Source organism: Budorcas taxicolor, chromosome 2 (assembly GCF_023091745.1).
Source record: "Budorcas taxicolor isolate Tak-1 chromosome 2, Takin1.1, whole genome shotgun sequence".
Taxonomy (NCBI): domain Eukaryota; kingdom Metazoa; phylum Chordata; class Mammalia; order Artiodactyla; family Bovidae; genus Budorcas; species Budorcas taxicolor.
The window spans coordinates 39221671-39236093 of NC_068911.1; the positions used below are offsets into that span (position 1 = coordinate 39221671).

At 45.4% G+C, this 14423-nt stretch overlaps 1 protein-coding gene across 2 annotated transcripts in view; it reads right to left on the minus strand.

The window, feature by feature from the left end:
- Nucleotides 1-4515, minus strand: part of HMOX2 (heme oxygenase 2) — a 28803-nt gene extending 24288 nt beyond the window's left edge. The window contains exon 1 of one of the 2 annotated variants that reach the window (XM_052663431.1): nt 4414-4515. The gene's annotated coding sequence lies outside the window, so the exon portion shown is untranslated. The remainder of the gene's footprint in view (nt 1-4413) is intronic. The other variant, XM_052663421.1, reaches the window with a different exon arrangement.
- Nucleotides 4516-14423: the final 9908 nt, after the last annotated feature.

Below are 14423 nucleotides of genomic sequence, written 5' to 3' on the forward strand. Positions count from 1 at the left end.
CTTATGTCCAGGGAGGCCCCAAACAATAAGCACGAGGGAAATTTTAAAAACACAACTTCCCAACCCCTAATGTAGTGAAACAGAAAGGTTTGGAAACCCCTTAGACTGAAGAGCAGCATTCTAGGCACCCAAGACTTGAAGGCTCATCAAGTATTAACTTCATTTTTCAGACACAGAAACTGCAAATCAAGGGGTTTAAACGTTTTTCTCATGATCAAAAATACTCCACAGTTTCCTTTGGGGGAGAAATGAACCATTTATTTGTCACTCTTTCTAATATAAATTAGTCAGTCAGCCAGTCAGTTCAGTCGCTCAGTCGTGTCTGACTCTTTGCGACCCCATGAACTGCAGCATGCCAGGCCTCCCTGTCCATCACCATCTCCCGGAGTTCACTCAGACTCACGTCCATCGAGTCGGTGATGCCATCCAGCCATCTCATCCTCTGTGTTGCCCCCTTCTCCTCCTGCCCCCAATCCCTCCCAGCATCAGTCTTTATGTAAATTAACATGTATGTATATTGATTTAATATAAATTAACATGTATGTATTTGGAAAACATACATGCATATGTAAAACATTATCTAGTGCTGAATAGCTGTTTATGAGTGAAAACAGTGGTTACAAACTGATTAATCAGCTCAGTTTTGTACCTAACAATTCAATCATTTTGAAGTGCAAACAAAAAGTCAGTGTATCTGTAGACTTTCACAGAGAGATACTTAAGCACATGTTTGAAAAAAGAACCCTCCTCAATGAATGCAAGAAGAGACGCAATTCTGATGCAATTCCTATTCCATAAGCCAACTATTCACTGGAAGGACTGATGCTGAAGCTCCAATACTCTGGCCACCCTGATGCAAGGCTGATTCACTGGCAAAGACCCTGATGCTGGGAAAGTCTGAGGGAAGGAGGAGAAGGGGGCAACAGAAGATGAGATGGTTGGATGGCATCACCAACTTGATCGACATGAGTTTCAGCAAATTCTAGGAGATAGTGAAGAACAGGGAAGCCTGGCGTGTTGCAATCCATGGGGTCCCAAACAGTCAGACACGACTTAGTGACTGAACAACAAACTGACAAAGCAGCCTTTGAATTACTATTAAAATATTTGCTTAAAAAAACTATCACATATGGAAATGCATGTTTGCTAAAAGCCTTCTAAAATTACATCAAAGTGACATTAAAACCTGCTCACTGAAAAGAGCCTCATGAATTTAACTGCTGTTTTGAAAAGCCAGCAGTTAAGGTTCAGAATGTTATCTTGTAAGGAAGGTCTGACTATAGATGTGGTTGATATGATGACCCAGAAAGCGTCCTTTGCTCCACTGCAGTCAGCCAAGATCACAATTAAGATGCAGTCCTCTAATGGACTGACTGTAAATGAACTCCCTTTACAATAGCTATGCACCTCTAAGGTATCTACAGTGAATTCCAAAACCATTATTATTCTTAAATAGAAAGAAGCTGGTCATATAGAAAGGATTTATGAATAAATGTAATGCATATTCTGTAAACATATTTAACATTGTTAGACCAGACCATCAACAATACTGCTAAATTTCACTGGCTTTACAATGTGTAATATAATGGGAGACATTTTATGGTAAATAAACGAAGTCAATATGAAAAAGTAAACCAAACTGGAGTCAACAACATCAGAGAGCACCTAAATGGTCACCAGAGTGAAATATCTTCACTATAAAAAACAGAAAGATCCCAGTATAAGCAGTTATATTAATTGTTCCAATTAAAGATATGCACCCCTCCTTCACTGTTGGCAAGAATTAATTGGTAATGGCACTGCTTCTCAGCAGGGCAAAAATATCCTGAGAGATTATTCAGGTTACAACAAAAGACAGTTTTCATCCTCTGCTTTTACACAGACAAAGCTAACAGATATAATAAAGTTAAAAAGCAAATAACCTTCACTGTGTTCAATACAAAAGGAGATGTGACTCAGATCTCTCAATTCTCCCATTAAGTACTATCAGAATAAGAGACTGAATTAAGTGTGTACTTAAAATTTTTTAGTTAACTATGGCCAGTAATAAACAAGGAGGTAATTTATGGTTCAAAGTTTTCATCTTTTCTCTCCAAGGAGTTATAGCTAAATTCTAAATTTTATACTGGAAAATTTCCTGGTGGTCCAATGATTAGGACACCACAATTTCACAGTTGAGGGCATGGGTTCCAATCCTGGTCAGGGAACTATGCTGAAATATATAATTCCAATATTCAAAATGTCTTCCTCCTAGAAGGATGATATTTTGGTTTTTGCTGCAAACCTGATACACAGCCCAGCTGTTCTCTGAAGAGAGTCAGCTTTTCCAAAGAAACCAAAAAATCAAGGTAGCCAAAGGCCCTGGCTGTTTTGCTTTTTGACAGACTCAACGAGCGTAAACCAATGGTGATGAATACTTTACTTTCTGTATTTCATCTTATCCTTGGCATTGTCATTTCTGGAGTAGCTCATACTCCTGACTCTGGAGACCCACAGGCTATCATCTTACTGGCCCAGGCAAAGGAAAAAAGGAATCCAGTCAGACAATGGGGAAATCACAGATTCTTCCTCTTCACATCCCCAGTCAGATGAAGTCACTCAACGAGTGTGTCCTTCAAATCCCCACACCCTCACCAGTGTTTTGGCTTATCTGTGTGAGTGCTCATTTGCTCATTCGAGTCTGACTCTTTGCAACTCCATGGTCTATGGCCAGCCAACGCTCCTCTGTCCATGGTCTTTCCCAGGCAAAAATACTGGAGTGGGTTGCCATTTCCTTCTCCAGGGAATCTTCCCGAACTAGGGACAGAACCTGCATCTGCTGCCTTAGCAGACAGACTGTTTATTTACCACAGAGCCACCTGGGAAGCCTTTGGCTTAGCTACTGTATTTGAAAACTTCTCCCAGTTTCACCAAGTAAACTTGGAAATGACCAACTGAACTGTTAGCTTGTGATGTTTTTGTCTTGTGATGTTTCTCTAAAAAAACAAACTAAAGAATAAAGCACAGAATTACTCATTTATATTCCTTATCCCCCTCCTCACAAAAGAAAAACTAAAAATGTTAATGTGGCAGTTAAAATTTTAATCAAAATACCCTAGTTAATGCCATAACAAATTCAAATACATAAAAACAGTGAGTTCCTGTTTCCTTCTACTTGGGAGGACAGTTTAGGGGGAGAGAAGACTGTCTAGTTTAAATAACATAAATCCATTTCCACTCTAGGAAAAAGCATGGGATCTGGGGGCAGACAACTGGGTACAAGACCACCTATGCCCTTTTTCTGATTGTGGGAGGCAAGTTAAGCTTCTTAATTCCATTCATCGTTAACCCCATTTCACAAGTGGGAAAACTATCAACTCACAAGGTTTTGTTAGGGGCTGAGAGTGAGAAGGGGACGACAGAGGATGAGATGGCTGGATGGCATCACCGACTCAATGGACATGAGTGTGGGTGAACTCCGGGAGTTGGTGATGGACAGGGAGGCCTGGCGTGCTGCGATTCATGGGGTCGCAAAGAGTCGGACACGACTGAGCGACTGAACTGAACTGAGAGTGAGAGGGCTTCCTGAGCTCTAGAGCACTATAGGATGTCTCTCTTTTTTCAACCATGCTCCACCTGGGGCGGGTCATGGGAGCCAATGATACAATATAATAAGGATGAACAGCCACAGGCCACAGCAACCAGTTCACCAGAAGTCATTAAAATGACAAGACGCTGACAGGCCTTGTGCTAAGACTGTGCAAGGCGGTCCTGGCAGCTTTTACACGGCAATTAACACACCGAGGGCACCGCGCTTGTGAGGTGACAGGTAGACTCGCTACCAGACCAACCAGCTGCCCCTGACGTTGGTCCCTTGCAACCTGGAGGCCGCGGGTCATTAGGGAAGTCACGACAGTGACTCAAAGGGCCCTTCAGACAGAGGTGAGTCAGGAGGAGGAAGGTCAGAGCCCGGGCGCGCCAACAGCCCGGGTACGACTCTCGACTCTCGGACGCCAGGCTAGGTCTGGGTCCTCGCCGGCCCAAAGTGGACAGACGTGCTGGCTGGGCGGCCAGAGGGCTGCAGGCCCGGCGGGAACGCCAAGTCCTCCCGCGGCGACCCGGGGGTCGGGTCACCTGCTGTGGGGCGCAGGAGACGCCGGCAGGGGGTGTGCCCCAGGCGGACCGACGCGAACGAGCGGCTCAGGCCTCCCAGGGCCTCTGAAACGCCGTCTGGGAAGCGAGGTCCTCCCTCCTGGCCCCCGGCAGCCCCGCTCGCCGCCTCCCAGCCGCCCCTCGCCCCGGCCCGTCCGGGCTGCCTCAGGCGGGAGCCGGGGAGCAGCGGGCCGTGTCGGCCGAGCCGAGTTCCCGAGAGCCGGAGGTGGCCAGGCTCGCGGAGGAGCCCCGAGAGAGGCCCGGCAGGGCACCGACACTCACCCGCCGCGGGTCCGCTCCGGCGTCCGTCAGCACCGCGTCCGCGCGACAGTAGGCGGCTCGCTCGGGCGCCGCGACCGCCGCAGCCTAGCAAGCAGTCCGACGTGCGCACGCAGCGGGGGGCGGGGCCTGCGCAGGACACGCCCCTGCGGCGGGCACGCGGCAGCCGTCCTCGCGCGCTGGTTTGCGGCGGAAGTCGAAGTGCGGGCGGGTGAGTTGTTCCCTTCGTGAGAAGGGGTGTTCATGAACGCCTCTCCGGGCTCTTCTTGCAATTTATCACCACCGCTTCAGGCTTATCTCGTGCGTTCTCCTCCTGTCCCATCTGTCATTTCTTTAACCATCCAGCTGGCTTCAGGACTGATACTGTCTGGTATTGGCAAAGGTGTAGGGAATGTTATAATCGGCAATAGGCATTCTCTTTGATCTAGTACTTCCATTTCTGGGAAGTACCCAAAAAGACACAAACAAGCAAGTTCACTGCAACAGCATTTCGGTGCAGACCTTGAAAGAGCCTGAACGTCTAGTGGGATGGTCGGTGGAGCGGGGCACATCTCCCTATTCAAGAGAGTTGTGCTGGATAAAAAGAAATGAAAGGGTATTCCCTGGCAGTCCAGTAGGAACTAGGATCCCGGAAAAAATAAAAGGGGGGGGGGTGAGGGCAGACACCACCTTAAGGGAGGCAATCAAGTAGAAGGGGATTAGAAAATCAAGTTGTAGGAGAATATAAAAATACATTCAGAGGACTTCCCTGGTGGTCCTCTAGTATGCATTATGTATCTGCATTATGCATTAACCAGACCTCCTCAGGGGCAGAAATACCTGCTCAACTATAAAGATCAATTTTTCTCCTGCCACTGGCCATGAAACTCCTGAGATAATAACATTCCTTTCTCATTCCATAAGGAGTCAGGATGTAGATATCTTAGGGTGGTACTGGGCTGCACCTTTTTAATGTTACTAGATATATTACTTCTATTCTGCCTATTTTATGAGATTGAGGTTTCTTGCATTGCCAGACCTGTGACTGAACCTCACATAAAATTAATGACAATTAAACAGCTTGAGGTTTCTTGCATTACCGGATGTGTGACTGTGCCTCAGATAAAATTAATTACAACAACAGACTGGTTCCAAATAGGAAAAGGAGTACATCAAGGCTGTATATTGTCACCCTGCTTATTTAACTTCTATGCAGAGTACATCATGAGAAACGCTGGGCTGGAAGAAACACAAGCTGGAATCAAGATTGCCAGGAGAAATATCAATAACCTCAGATATGCAGATGACACCAGCCTTATGGCAGAAAGTGAAGAGGAACTCAAAAGCCTCTTGATGAAAGCGAAAGAGGAGAGTGAAAAAGTTGGCTTAAAGCTCAACATTCAGAAAACGAAGATCATGGCATCTGGTCCCATCACTTCATGGGAAATAGATGGGGAAACAGAGTCAGACTATTTTTTTGGGCTCCAAAATCACTGCAGATGGTGATTGCAGCCATGAAATTAAAAGACACTTATTCCTTGGAAGAAAAGTTATGACCAACCTAGATAGCATATTCAAAAGCAGAGACATTGCTTTGCCAACAAAGGTCCGTCTAGTCAAGGCTATGGTTTTTCCAGTGGTCATGTATGGATGTGAGAGTTGGACTGTGAAGAAGGCTGAGTGCCGAAGAATTGATGCTTTTGAACTGTGGTGTTGGAGAAGACTCTTGAGAGTCCCTTGGACTGCAAGGAGATCCAACCAGTCCATCCTAAAGGAGATCAGCCCTGGGATTTCTTTGGAGGGAATGATGCTAAAGCTGAAACTCCAGTACTTTGGCCACCTCATGCGAAGAGCTGACTCATTGGAAAAGATTGATGCTGGGAGGGATTGGAGGCAGGAGGAGAAGGGGACGACAGAGAGTGAGATGGCTGGATGGCATCACCGACTCGATCCACGTGAGTCTGAGTGAACTCTGGGAGTTGGTGATGGACAGGGAGGCCTGGTGTGCTGCGATTCATGGGGTCGCAGAGAGTTGGCACCACTGAGCGACTGAACTGGACTGAACTGAAACAACTTGAAACAATTGATCTTATAGATGATTCTAAAAGATTAGTGAATTGCTTCTCAGCCTTTTGGCTAAGATCAAGTGTAAAAGATCAGTGATTGTAACGGTGTAACTTTAGATATGGGAAGAAGCAGCAAGGGAGAGCCATTTCCCTGACCATGACCAACGGTAAGACAGGTGGTCCAGAGGCTTATGGCTATTCTTAACAGGGCCCTTTGTCAGCCCACAAAGGGCCCTGTTGCTGCTGCTGCTAAGTCGCTTCAGTCGTGTCCAACTCTGTGCAACTCAATAGACGGCAGCCCACCAGGCTCCCCCGTCCCTGGGATTCTCCAGGCAAGAACACTGGAGTGGGTTGCCATTTCCTTCTCCAATGCATGAAAGTGAAAAGTGAAAGTGAAGTCGTTCAATTGTGTCCGACTCTTAGCAACTCCATGGACTGGCCCTATTCAGTTCAGTTCACTTCAGTCGCTCAGTCGTCTCTGACTCTTTGCGACCCCATGAATTGCAGCACGCCAGGCCTCCCTGTCCATCACCAACTTCTGGAGTTCACTCAAACCCACGTCCATCGAGTCGGTAATGCCATCCAGCCATCTCACCCTCTGTCGTCACCTTTTCCTGCCCCCAATCCCTCCTAGCATCAGAGTCTTTTCCAACGAGTAAACTCTTCGCATGAGGTGGCCAAAGTACTGGAGTTTCAGCTTTAGCATCATTCCCTCCAAAGAAATCCCAGGGCTGATCTCCTTTAGAATGGACTGGTTGGATCTCCTTGCAGTCCAAGGGACCCTCAGGAGTCTTCTCCAACACCGCAGTTCAAAAGTATCAATTCTTCAGCACTCAGCTTTCTTCACAGTCCAACTCTCACATCCATACGTGACCACTGGAAAAACCATAGCCTTGACTAGACGGACCTTTGTTGGCCAAGTAATGTCTCTGCTTTTGAATATGCTGTCTAGGTTGGTCATAACTTTCCTTCTAAGGAGTAAGCGACTTTTAATTTCATGGCTGCAATCACCATCTGCAATGATTTTGGAGCCCCCAAAAATATGAACTCTGACACTGTTTCCACTGTTTCCCCATCTATTTCCCATGAAGTGATGGGACCAGATGCCATGATCTTCGTTTTCTGAATGTTGAGCTTTAAGCCAACTTTTTCACTTCCCCTGTTTCACTTTCATCAAGAGGCTTTTGAGTTCCTCTTCACTTTCTGCCATAAGGCTGGTGTCATCTGCATATCTGAGGTTATTGATATTTCTCCTGGCAATCTTGATTACAGCTTGTGCTTCTTCCAGCCCAGCGTTTCTCATGATGTACTCTGCATAGAAGTTAAATAAGCAAGGTGACAATATACAGCCTTGATGTACTCCTTTTCCTATTTGGAACCAGTCTGTTGTTCCATGTCCAATTCTAACTGTTGCTTCCTGACTTGCATATAGGTTTCTCAAGAGGCAGGTCAGGTGGTCTGGTATTCCCATCTCTTCCAGAATTTTCCACAGTTTATTGTGATCCACACAGTCAAAGGCTTTGGCATAGTCAATAAAGCAGAAATAGATGTTTTTCTGGAACTCTCTTGCTTTTTCGATGATCCAGTGGATGTTGGCAATTTGATCTCTGGTTCCTCTGCCTTTTCTAAAACCAGCTTGAACATCTGGAAGTTCACGGTTCACGTATTGCTGAAGCCTGGCTTGGACAATTTTGAGCATTACTTTCTAGCGTGTGAGATGAGTGCAATTGTGCAGTAGTTTGAGCATTCTTTGGCATTGCCTTTCTTTGGGATTGGAATGAAAACTGACCTTTTCCAGTCCTGTGGCCATTGCTGAGTTTTCTAAATTTGCTGGCATATTGAGTGCAGCACTTTCACAGCATCATCTTTCAGGATTTGAAAGAGCTCAACTGGAATTCCATCACCTCCACTAGCTTTGTTCATAGTGATGCTTTCTGAGGGCCACTTGACTTCACATTCCAGGATGTCTGGCTCTAGGTGAGTGATCACACCATCGTGATTATCTTGGTTGTGAAGATCTTTTTTGTATAGTTCTTCTGTGTATTCTTGCCACCTCTTTTTAATATCTTCTGCTTCTGTTAGGAGGTCCATACCATTTCTGTCCTTTATCGAGCCCATCTTTGCACAAAATGTTCCCTTGGTATCTCTAATTTTCTTGAGGAGATCTCTAGTCCTTCCCATTCTGTTGTTTTCCTCTATTTCTTTGCATTGATCGCTGAGGAAGGCTTTCTCATCTCTTCTTGCTCTTCTTTGGAACTCTGCATTCAGATGCTTATATCTTTTCTTTTCTCCTTTGCTTTTCGCTTCTCTTCTCTTCACAGCTATTTGTAAGGCCTCCTCTGACCACCTTCAGTTCAGTCGCTCAGTTGTGTCCGACTCTTTGCGACCCCATGAATTGCAGCATGCCAGGCCTCCCTGTCCATCACCAACTCCCCGAGTTCACTCAGACTCACGCCCATCGAGTCAGTGATGCCATCCAGCCATCTCATCCTCGGTCGTCCCCTTCTCCTCCTGCCTCCAATCCCTCCCAGCATCAGTCTTTTCCAATGAGTCAACTCTTCGCATGAGGTGACCAAAGTACTGGAGTTTCAGCTTTAGCATCATTCCTTCCAGAGAAATCCCAGGGCTGATCTCCTTCAGAATGGACTGGTTGGATCTCCTTGCAGTCCAAGGGACTCTCAAGAGTCTTCTCCAACACCACAGTTCAAAAGCATCAATTCTTCAGCGCTCAGCTTTCTTCACAGTCCAGCTCTCACATCCATACGTGACCACTGGAAAAACCGTATCCTTGACTAGACGGACCTTAGTCGATGAAGTAACGTCTCTGCTTTTGAATATGCTGTCTAGGTTGGTCATAACTTTTCTTCCAAGGAATAAGTGTCTTTTAATTTCATGGCTGCAATCACCATCTGCAGTGATTCTGGAGCCCAAAAAAATAAAGTCTGAGACTGTTTCCACTGTTTCCCCGTCTATTTCCCATGAAGTGATGGGACCAGATGCCATGATCTTCGTTTTCTGAATGTTGAGCTTTAAGCCAACTTTTTCACTCTCCTCTTTCACTTTCATCAAGAGACTTTTGAGTTCCTCTTCACTTTCTGCCATAAGGCTGGTGTCACCTGCATATCTGAGGTTATTGATATTTCTCCTGGCAATCTTGATTCCAGCTTGTGTTTCTTCCAGTCCAGTGTTTCTCATCTTAGATAGGGCTAACTCCTACTCATTCCTTAACACATCACATAACCACCACTTCCTCCAGGAAGCCCTCTCTGACTCCTAGGCTAGGATAGCTACTAATTCATTCCCATCTCTATTCCACTGGCAACATGGTCTCTACCATATTAGACTGTGGGCTTCCTAAGAGTTGGCCCCATGTCTTTTTTTATCTCTGTCTCTCTCCTTCCTGGCACAATGTCCAGCATTTAGTAGGAACTCAGTAACTTACTGAATGGAATCCAAGTGCCTATTATTCTGATAAAAGATGGGACTTTTCTCTAACTGTGTGGGTTAAGCCACAAAACTCAATATTCTGAGGTCTCCACTTTAAGGAAATAAATCCAAACAAGAAGATCCTCAATGGGACCAACTGCAGAAATCTTTTTTTTTTTTTTCAGCTTTACCCCATGGTATCTGGAATCCTAATTTCCCAGACCAGGGATCAAACCCATTTCACATGCAGTGGAAGGGTGTGTCTTAACCACTGGACCATCAGGAAAGTCTCAGGACCAGCTGCATATTGTGTAAGGCACATTGCAAAAAGAAAATGCAGGACCCATTGTTTTAAAATTACCAAGAATTTCAAGACTGTGGTAGCAGAACCTAAACCAAGCCCAAGATCCTTCTGAGCCTGGGGACCCAGTATGACTGCTCTAGTTACAAGCCCATGAAGCTGATCGGTCCTGGTCGCTGGGTTTGAGAGGAGCCTCCCACACTGGGACTTGAGTAACTCCAGTGCCCTTTGGTTATCACTGAACCCAAAGCTTGGAAATCAGTGCAGACAGTGAGTGGCAGAGAAGAGCATCTCTGCCCCCGGCTTCTGATCAGTGGTGCTGGTACTAGGGAGCTGTCCCGAAGTGGGTGGGCAGATAGGCAGCCTGGGCAAAGGTCTTGTTTCTTCAAGCCCCAGCTACCCACCTCAGGAGGTTCCCTGAGGCCTAAGGGGAAAGATTTGGCAACTGACTGGCATTAGCTCAGCCATGACTCAGCACCTCCTGTGGGACCTTATATCTGACAAAGGACTTCCTGCAAAGCACTTGTCAGTCCAGCCAGCCTATGTACTAATGATGATAACAGTGAAAACTCTTCTCTGGGCTTCTACGTGTCAGACACAGACTTAGGACCACGTTATCTCATTGGAACCTTGAGGCAACCCCTCCTCCAATCACTGCCACTTGGTTTAGTTCAATTTTCTGTATGCGTATTTGGGACAGCAGGCAGTCTTAAAATTCATTCTTTTACTTATCTATTTTAAAATATTTGTTTGGCTGTGTCGGGTCTTAGTTGCAGCATACAGGATCTTTTGCAAGGACTCTCTAGTTGAGGCACGCAGGTTCAGGAGTTGTGTATGCAGGCTTAGTTGCTCCACTGCATGTGGGATCTTGGTTCCCCAACCAGGGATCGAACCCACATCACCTGCAGTGGAAGCTCAGAATCTCAATCACTGGACTACCAGCAAACTCCCAAGATTCATCCTTTTAAATCTGATTTTGCATGACTCAATTATTCATTTTCATAAAAAATTTAAATGGTACAGATACATAGCACAAATGAGCTTTCCCATCCCTCTGTCATTCTAGTGTGTAAACCTTCCCTCTTTTGGATGCATTTACACACGTAAACACAAATGTGTAGAAAGATAACATTTGTTTGTTTTTCAAGAATGTTATTTAGCTGCACAGGGTCTTAGCATGTGGGATCTAGTTCCCTGATTAGGGATCTAACCTGGGCCCTCTGCATTGGGAGGGTGGAGTCTTAGCCACTGAACCACCAAGAAGCCCCAAAGATAATGTTTTGTAGTTAAAAAAAATAACAGAAAAAATTTTAAATATTTAAAAAAAGGGATTGTTGACTAAAAAATTAAACAATGGCCAATCTAACAAAGAAATGGAAAATTTTATTCCAGTCAACCTGAGCGCTGAGAACTGTTCTGAAGAGATGAGGGTGTGATTTTGAGAAAAGTTTACAGGTTACAGGCTTCTTACACGGCGCTAGTGGTAAAGAACCCACCTGCCAATGCAGGAGACACAAGAGAAGCAGGTTCAGTCCCTGGACTGGGATCCCCTGGAGGAGGGCACGGCAACCCACTCCAGTATTCTTGCCTGGAGAATCCCATGGACAGAATCCCATGGACAGAGGAGCCTGGTGGGCTGCAGTCCATAGGGTCAAAAAGGGTCAGACACAACTGAAGGGACTTGGCACACACGCACAGGCAATCAAGCACACACCTTGGGAGAAAGTTACTGCTATTCGTGAGGAACAGATATCTTAGTTAATGGTTTTAGTGCATTTCCAAGTATGGGAAGATACAAGAAACGGTTCATAAAAATTTCTCCTGGAAATATCTACCTGAGGGCCATTTCTGCCAGTTTTCCTAGAGCACAAAGTGCCTCATCCCAATCTTCCCCATTTCAGGGTGTGTTGTAGGTCAGTGACTATTGTGACTAATGACTCAATTCCTGTAGAACTGGATGGTGGGCAACATTCTTTATTTCACAATTCCTTCCCTTTTGATCTCAGCTTCAACCAAAGTCAGGAGGCATTTCGTGAATAGTTTGTCCCCTGGTACTAGGAATGCTCATTCTCAGGTCAGAATTTCATTGATAGGCCATTCAATGCGCTATTACTGGACTAGGCCCTATTGGTGTTGTTCAGTCGCCCAGTCGTGTACGACTCTTTGTGACCCCACAGATTGTAGCACACCAGTTCTCCCAGTCCTTCACCATCTCCCAAAGTTTGCCCAAGTTCAGGTCCATTGCATCGGTGATGCCATCCAACCATCTCATCCTCAGATGCCCTCTTCTCCTTCTGTCCTCAATCTTTCCCAGCTTCAGGGACTTTCCCAATGAGCTGGCTGTTCACATCAAGTGACTAAAATACTGCAACTTCAGCTTTGGCATCAGTCCTTCCAATGAATATTCAGGGTTAATTTCCCTTAAGATTAACTAGTTTGATCTCCTTGCTGTCCAGGGGACTCTCAGGAGTCTTCTCCAGCACCACAGTTTGAAGGCATCAATTCTTTGGTGCTCTGCCTTCTTTACAGTCCAGCACGCACAACTGCATGTGACCACTGGTAAGACCATAGCCTTGACTATCTGGACCTTTGTTTGGCTACTCTTAACAGGGAGATACCCCACGTCCAAGGTAAGAAAAACCCAAGAAAGACGGTAAGTGTTGCGAGAGGGCATCAGAGGGCAGACACACTGAAACCATAATCCCAGAAAACTAGTCAGTCTAATCACATGGACCACAGCCTGGTCTAACTCAATGAAACTAAGCCATGCCCTGTGGGGCCACCCAAGATGGGCGGGTCATGGTGGAGTTGTGTGATAGAATGTGGTCCACTGGAGAAGGGAATGGCAAGCTACTTCAGTATTCTTGCCTTGAGAACCCCATGAACAGTATGAAAAGGCAAAATGATAGGATACTGAAAGAGGAACTCCCCAGGTCAGTAGGTGCCCAATATGCTACTAGAGATCTGTGGAGAAATAACTCCAGAAAGAATGAAGGGATGGAGCCAAAGCAAAAACAATACCCAGCTGTGGATGTGGCTGGTGATAGAAGCAAGGTCTGATGCTGTAAAGAGCAATATTGCATAGGAACCTGGAATGTTAGGTCCATGAATCAAGGCAAATTGGAAGTGGTCAAACAGGAGACGACAAGAGTGAACGTCAACATTCTAGGAATCAGCGAACTAAAATGGACTGGAATGGGTGAATTTAACTCAGATGACCATTATATCTACTACTGCGGGCAGGAATCCCTTAGAAGAGATGGAATAGCCATCATGGTCAACAAAAGAGTCCGAAATGCAGTACTTGGATGCAATCTCAAAAATGACAAAATGATTTCTGTTCGTTTCCAAGGCAAACCATTCAATATCACAGTAATCCAAGTCTATGCCCCAACCAGTAATGCTGAAGAAGCTGAAGTTGAACGGATCTGTGAAGACCTACCAGACCTTTTAAAATTAACACCCCAAAAAGATGTCCTTTTCATTATAGGGGACTGGAATGCAAAAGTAGGAAGTCAAGAAACACCTGGAGTAACAGGCAAATTTGGCCTTAGAATACGGAATGAAGCAGGGCAAAGGCTAATAGAGTTTTGCCAAGAGAACGCACGGGTCATAGCAAACACCCTCTTCCAACAACACAAAAGAAGGCTCTACACATGGACATCACCAGATGGTCAACACCAAAATCAGATTGATTATATTCTTTGCAGCAAAAGATGGAGAAGCTCTATACGGTCAGCAAAAACAAGACCGGGAGCTGACTGTAGCTCAGATCATGAGCTCCTTATTGCCAAATTCAGACTTAAATTGAAGAAAGTAGGGAAAACCATTAGACCTTTCACATATGACCTAAGTCAAATCCCTTATGATTACACAGTGGAAGTAAGAAATAGATTTAAGGGGCTAGATCTGATAGATAGAGTGCCTGATGAACTATGGACGGACATTCGTGACATTGTACAGGAGACAGGGATCAAACCATCCCCATGGAAAAGAAATGCAAAAAAGCAAAATGGCTGTCGGGGGAGGCCTTAACAAATAGCTGTGAAAAGAAGAGAAGCAAAAAGCAAAGGAGAAAAGAAAAGATATAAGCATATGAATGCAGAGTTCCAAAGAAGAGCAAGAAGAGATGAGAAAGCCTTCCTCAGCGATCAATGCAAAGAAATAGAGGAAAACAACAGAATGGGAAGGACTAGAGATCTCCTCAAGAAAATTAGAGATACCAAGGGAACATTTTGTGC